Genomic DNA, 6,842 nt, shown 5'->3' on the forward strand with positions numbered 1-6,842 from the left:
CAGGAAAGGAGTGGACAAGGCACTTCTGTGAGGGGAACTGATGCCCATTGTCTCCACCTGCGGGCCCTGCCCATCTCTCCTCACATTCTGCTCTCCAGCCCCATAGCAGAGATATAGGGCTCTAAGCCCCAAGCCCTCCCACTCTGTGCCTTTTCTCATGTGGTATCTCTGCTGGAACTACTTCTTCTCATCCTGTGAAACACAGATCTCCACTGCTGCCTCTTTCGTGAACACTGGATCCCTACCCTATACCCATCAATACCCCTCCAGCAAATTGAAACCTACTTTCCTCTGTGGTCCCATAGCACTTTGCTCCTGGGATTGTTGCAGTGGGTTGTCCACTGGGTGACTCTCCCATTGCTTATGCATCATCAGATTTTGCTGGGTACCTAATGCACAGAACACAGCTTAACTGAATAGTACTACATCCAGAACGCTAATTAGAGATACTTACATAAAGCACTGTCTTAGTCAGTTTGGGCTGTTATAACAATTGGGTGGTTTAAACAACAAACATTTATTTCTCACACTTCTAGAGGCTGGCAGTCTTGGGTTCTTGGTGAGATCCCTCTTCCTGGTGAACAGACAGTTGCCTCCTTGTTGTGTCTTCACAAGGTAGAGAGAGCTGTGGTCCCTTCATCTCCTTATAAGGGTTACCCATCACGCGTGCTCCACCCTCATGAACTCATCTAAACCTATTTACCTTCCAAAGACACCCCACCTCCAACTACCATCACATTGGTGATTAGGACATCAATATATGAATTTTGGAGGGACATAAACAGCTCAGAGCAAGCATCTAACAATTGATGGTTTGCTTTTGTGCCAGACACTGTGCTGAGAACTTCACAGGCACTATCTCACTTAACCCTCACCACAAGCTACAGAGTCTCCCCCTCCGGCAGCTAGAAGACCAGGACTAGAAGAGAGTAAGTAACTTAGTCAAGGCCACATGGCTAGAAATTGATAGCAATTGGACTTACATCCAAGTCTGACTCCACAGTATTTATTTCTTAAACTTTTTAAATTCAAAAATAATACCTGCATATGGTAAGGAATAAAAAGGACCTAACTCCCTTGAAAGATAAAAAGTAAGTGTCCCTGCTACCCAGATCATCAACACCTCTCCCAAAAGCAATCACTGTTGTCAACTCCCTTTTTCTTTCTAAAATTAGTCTATACATATACTCTTCTGTTTGCTTTCACACAGTAGCATGTACTAGCTATTCTTCTACACCTTGCTTTGTTTTCACTTTACTTATATCTTGGAGATTGTTTCATTATCAATGGCTACAGACCTAGCCTCATTCTTTTTAACAAATGCAGAGTATTCTACAAATGGACATGCTATAACTTATTTAATCAACCCCTGTCGATGAGCATTCAGTGGTTTCCTGTCTTTTGCTATTTTATTGGGGCTCTAAAGTGTATCCTTGTCCATAAGTCTTGGCACAAGCTCCATTGCATTTAAATCTTTGTTCCTCCTGGAACTTTTGGCATAATAAATGAGGTTCAGAATCAGTAAACCACATGCTCTTGACCACTTATACACTACGATGGCCAAATATCTTACCTGGCGCATAGCGGGTGCTTGTAAATGGTTACCAGTAACAATGGCGATAGTGATACTCACAGCAGCATCCACGGCAGCACATCCTCAGGGAATGGTGTTGGATATATGAAGAGGCCATTAATCCACAGCATTAAGGAGGGCTACCTGGAAGTCTTCTAACCCTCAGTAAGACTAGGCCCTAATAGCCACTTACCCATCAGAATGAAAGAGTTTGCGGAACTTTCCTGAGAGTAATTTTTGACATGGGGAGGGAAGAAAGACATCACAAGAATACAGTGATGGGATGCAGCCAAAGGGTGCTGACCCAGGATGGAAGAGCTTCTGAAGACACACTCTTGGTGATTTGTTTAAGGAACTCCTAGTGAACAGTTCAGAAGAACCGCTGTCTGCACAATATTCAGTGGATGCAGACAACAGGGATGGCCAAGCACCAGAGGGAATGGAGGCAAGTACTTGTTTTAGGAGAGGTGATGGGCAAGGAGACAAAGCCAGCAGGGGCCAGACCAGATGTCTGAACACAGAACAGACCCTTTGGTTGCATGACAACACACGGAGCTTATGGCAAGCAGTAAGAGGCTCCATTTTGGGATTGGGTGATGAGACACCTTCACTCCCCAGAGAATTGGTGCACACAATGCAAAGCAGATGCTGCTCTTCAGCCTTGGAGTTGATGGGCACAAACAAATCCCCTGCTGGGTGGAGGTTGGGGTGTCACAGAGAATAACTGATCAGTAGGGTGTGTTCCCATGCTCGGTATGAAGACTTGGTATTAAGACATCATAATAACAGCTAATATCAATCATAATCCAGGCCCAGATGTTAATTCATTTCCTTCTCTCAACACCCCTACAAGTGTACTCCCACTTTACATATGAGAAAACTGGATCACAAAGAAGTTGACCCTCTAGAATTGAAGTCATATAACTTGTGTCTATTATCAAAATTTGGATATCAATTTGGCTCTGAGGGATGCACTTACAGATGGCTGGCTGTCCCCTAAGATGTGGTCTTCACAAGGACAGCCCCCAGCACGGTGATCAGGCTTTAGGTCATATCTGTGCCTTTTTTTTTTTTTTTTTTTTTTTGGCTGTAAGTTTATTCAATGCAAAAGAATCCTCTCCAATTTTACTGAGGTGGCTGACCACGTCCACGACCAAATCCGCTTCTAAACTGGAATTCGGTTGCTGACCCAGCCCCAGCCTCGGCTTTCTTGTCAGCACCAGGTGGCACAGCATCCGTCTGTATGTATCTCTGTCAGCTTCCCCTCTTGTGAGTCTTGCAGGTCGCTCACGCTCCAGACCTTTAGGCCGAGGACTGCCAGTCTCTGGACAGCTACGGCGTAGGGTGGCAGGCACAATCTCCGGGGGCAGATGAAGGTAATCACGGAGATACTGGATGCCCTCATTGGTAAGGTATCAGTAGAAATGTCTCCAGGCAAACTGTTCCTTCACATAGCCTCAGGACTTGAGAGACTGCATGGCCTTCATGACATGAAGGTTGGGCACATTCTTGTCTGCCAGCTCCGGGTGCTTAGGCATGTGGACATCCTTCTTGGCCACCATGACTCCCTCCTTAAAAAGGAGTTCATAAATGGCAATCTGGTTCTTCTTAGGCATCAACATCTCTGTGGCTGCAGGGTCTGGGGCCAGGGCTGGAAAAAAAAAGGCAATCTGTGCCTTTTTTAAGCCATTTGACCCCACTCCAGGGACTGGCAGATGTCAGTGCTGCTCTGTTCCTTCCTGGTCCTCCTGGGTGAAGACTACAGTAAAGGCACAAGCTGTTTCTCTGAATAATGCAACCATGGAATAGTGGGAGTAAGAGCACTGGACAGGGAGTCAGGAAGCCCAGGTCAGCAGATGGATGAGAGAGCCCAGGAGGAAGGAAGGAGATGGGCAAGCCTCCTGACCCAACTCTGCAGGAAACCAGCTATGGGCTGAACACAGAGGTCCCCAGATCCACCCGTGTAGGGCAGGTTCCAGTAGTAGGAGTCAGCAAACACAGAGGTCAGAAAGGGAGGGTGTGGCAGTCCTCTGGCCTCACATCACAAAGTCTACTGATTAGATGAGCCAGGATGTGCCATCACAGGGATCAGGGCTTGCTTCTGCTTCAACTTGTCAGCAAGCTCTTGCCTCCACCATCCTGGGATAGGTGGGCTAACTCCTGTGAAAGGCACTTGGGTCATCTTTCAGGCGGATGCTGCTTCCTCCTCCCTGCCCCACCCCCTACCCAGGGCTAGATGGATTTGCTGTGCTCTGGTTTTGCCATGTATCCAGACACCTACCAGCTGGACTGGCCAGGGACAAGCAAAACATGAAGTCAGAAAAGAACAAAGCCAATTTCCTTCAGCAGCCCAAGACCTTGACCTCACCAGCCCTGGGCCCCACCCCTCACACCCATCTCTAGCTCACTGCTCAGACAGAGGAAGGGATTCCCCCTTCATCTGCTGCACTTGTGAGAACCACAATGTCTTCCAGTCCCTGTCCTGGCTCTCATCTGAGGGGTGCTTTGAGCTGTCCTTCTACCCCCGCAGGTTGTCATGGTGACTGCCGCTCAAACTCTCCATTGGAGAGAGCAGCAGATTGTCTCCATGGTGATCAACAGGATCTGTGGAGAAAGGATGTTTGGCCTTGGAAACGCACTCATGGGAAAACTCCTGGGAAATAAGTGTCTTCTGGGGGCATCAGAAGAGATTCTCCTTCTTGCGACACAGTTCTTCAGCCATTCCACTGGCCCAGAAAGCTTAGCTTTCTAACGGTTGATGCCATCATCTGTGTTAACATTCTAGCCATAGAGGATGCCAACTCCAGATTCCTAGCTGTGCCAAGGAAAACTTGCAAGTCAGGAAAGTATAGCTGAGATGCTGAAAAGCACCTGCCCTTTCAGTATTCTGCGGCAGTGCCCCCTGCACACCTTCCTCCCCAGTATCCGTGGACCCTGGCTTCTCTCCCACTCTGACAAGACGCTGGGCTCACTTCCTGATAGGGTGTGAACTGATACAGCTGAAAACAATGCTCTTCCCTCACGCCCCCCCCACCCGAAAAACATGTGCATTTTAGGAGAACCTTTGAAAACAAAACAAACAAGCCTCTACTGTTGCCCAACAGTCTCTGATAGACATTTCTCTGTCCCATGTATGCATATTTCTTTTCTACCTTTCATACCTTGAATCTTGGCTTTTGCACAGTTAAAGCTCACAGTATAGCAGGGAGGTCACTAGGGCTCTTTGAAACACCTAGTCCCTTGCTAATCTGACACTTGCACTCCTGCAATCAGGCTGGGCTAGGTCAAGAGAAATTGGCTTTCCTCCCTTTGCCTTTCAGACAGGAACCATTTCCCTACCTACCTCAGGCGCCCCACAACTTCTTGTCTCTCCCTATCAATACTTGCTTTCAAAGAGGATCAGAAACCCATTCACATTGGAATGTGACTAATAACAGATTAAAGTATATTCTCCCCCAGGGAAATCAGAGGTTAAATTGTAAGGAATAATTCTTAAGTGGAATTCAGGCACCAGCTCAAGGATCAGTGCTACAAGAGTACAGTTTGAACTTTACTCTTAGAAAGAAAAAGAAATGATATGGGTCTTCTTTTCTCCAAAGCATTTCTTTATACTTGCTGACTCCCTTGGGTGATAAAGGGAGTTGGTTTTGTTTCAGCTCCTATTTCTAAAGCCTAGGATGTGATTTGTCATAAAGTTCTGCCACAGTGAAGCTAGATATAGCAGCACCATAAGAGGACTCTACCTCCACTGCCCAATGTCACTGCTTCCTTCCCAGCTGCCTGGCCTCGTGAGGGCACAAGCATGGTGGTACTCACCAGCATATTCAGGTGGGGCAGCCACCCATGGGCGGCCACTCCCCCAGCTGCCTCCTCATCTTCACCTCCTCTTCGTGACCCTGGGTTTCTCCTGGGATGTCTCACTCACTAAAAGCAAATCAAAAAGCCTTTTTCAGATACACCTGAGTTCAAGCATGAGCTTCACCAATTATGCCACTGAGTGTCTGTCTGCTTGAATTTCTCCAAAAGTAGAGCCTAAGACAGGTAAATCCTTTGTGATGTGACTTTGGGGGAAGCAGGGAGGGGGCAGGGAGAGAGATTCAGGTCAGCAAGCAGAGCTAATATAAATAAGGATGCAGTGTGGGGTTGCTACTGTGGGCAACAGGAATCAATTCCACCAAGACACATTGAGAAATTAACAGAATGTCTTCCTGCCCATAGAAGGGAAATTATGCTCTGTCTCGCGCTTGTTAACCCTGTGCTTCTGACAGGTGCATGTTTGAGATGAGTCTGGACTCCCTGGGAACTGTCCACCTGGGCTGAGCTGGAGGCCCTGAAGGGATGACCACGCTTAGGCAAGTTACCGACTGTTTCTGGAATCTAGGTTCTTCACAGGTAACCCTCTGCCTCACAGAGCTGTTATAATCTATAAATGAGAGAACTCCTGAGACACTGTTAGCACAGTGCCTGACCCAGAATAAAGGCTCAATAAATAGCAGCTACTATTCCCGTGCTGCAACTAGAGATGCAGAGCGCTTCTGTTGAGCCCTAAGGCTCTGAGAGTCTGTAGTACTCACCCCACCCCCATCTCTCTGGCAGGACCCAGATTGGGTAGGACTGGAAGTGACATAGGAAATGGCTGCTGAGGAAGCAACCTGATTTCCAGATCTAGGAAACTCCGAGAAGTTTTTTGCTTATTTCTCAAAAGAAAGACAACCCCAGTAAGGGCCTGGAGTGCATGAGGCAGAGAGGTCTGTAGCTCCGGAGTGGCCAGGAGGGTGGAATCCTCCACTTTTTTTTTTTAAAGAAGGAACAGTTTTCTTATATGGTTTGCCACTGCCAATGCACCAGGCTGACCCTTCAGAGCATGAATTCATTCATTCAGAATTCATTTATTTATTTAACAAGGCTTCACTAAGGACTTCCTATGTGCCAACCTCCTTGTTGGACGCAGAGCCTTCCGAAATGAAAGGTAATCCCCGCGCTAAGAACAGAAAGGTACGGCAATGATGCCCATGCACTATAACAAGTGCCACACTAGAAGCTGCCCTGGAAGGTGAATTCCACCAAAGGGAGCAACCTGCAAAGGCTTCTTGACAAGACAGGACACAGCACATGGCACTCATGGGGCACTATAAATCATTCAATAGGCAGCAGTGATGCTCCTAAGGACATGTAATGTCTATTTTTAAAAAAAAATTTTTTAAGACTGACCAGGGAAGCAGAGGTCAGGATTTGAGAAGAGTTGTCTGCCACACAAGGGAATTTGGCC

At 47.2% G+C, this 6,842-nt stretch overlaps 1 pseudogene across 1 annotated transcript; it reads right to left on the reverse strand.

Moving 5' to 3' along the window:
• Positions 1 to 2,635: 2,635 nt before the first annotated feature.
• LOC100603960 lies at positions 2,636 to 3,231 on the reverse strand (annotated as a pseudogene). The gene has a single exon (XR_121361.4). The product of XR_121361.4 is annotated as a 40S ribosomal protein S10 pseudogene (transcript).
• Between the last annotated feature and the right edge of the window lie 3,611 nt (positions 3,232 to 6,842).

This window comes from Nomascus leucogenys, chromosome 22a (genome assembly GCF_006542625.1).
Source record: "Nomascus leucogenys isolate Asia chromosome 22a, Asia_NLE_v1, whole genome shotgun sequence".
Classification (NCBI taxonomy): domain Eukaryota; kingdom Metazoa; phylum Chordata; class Mammalia; order Primates; family Hylobatidae; genus Nomascus; species Nomascus leucogenys.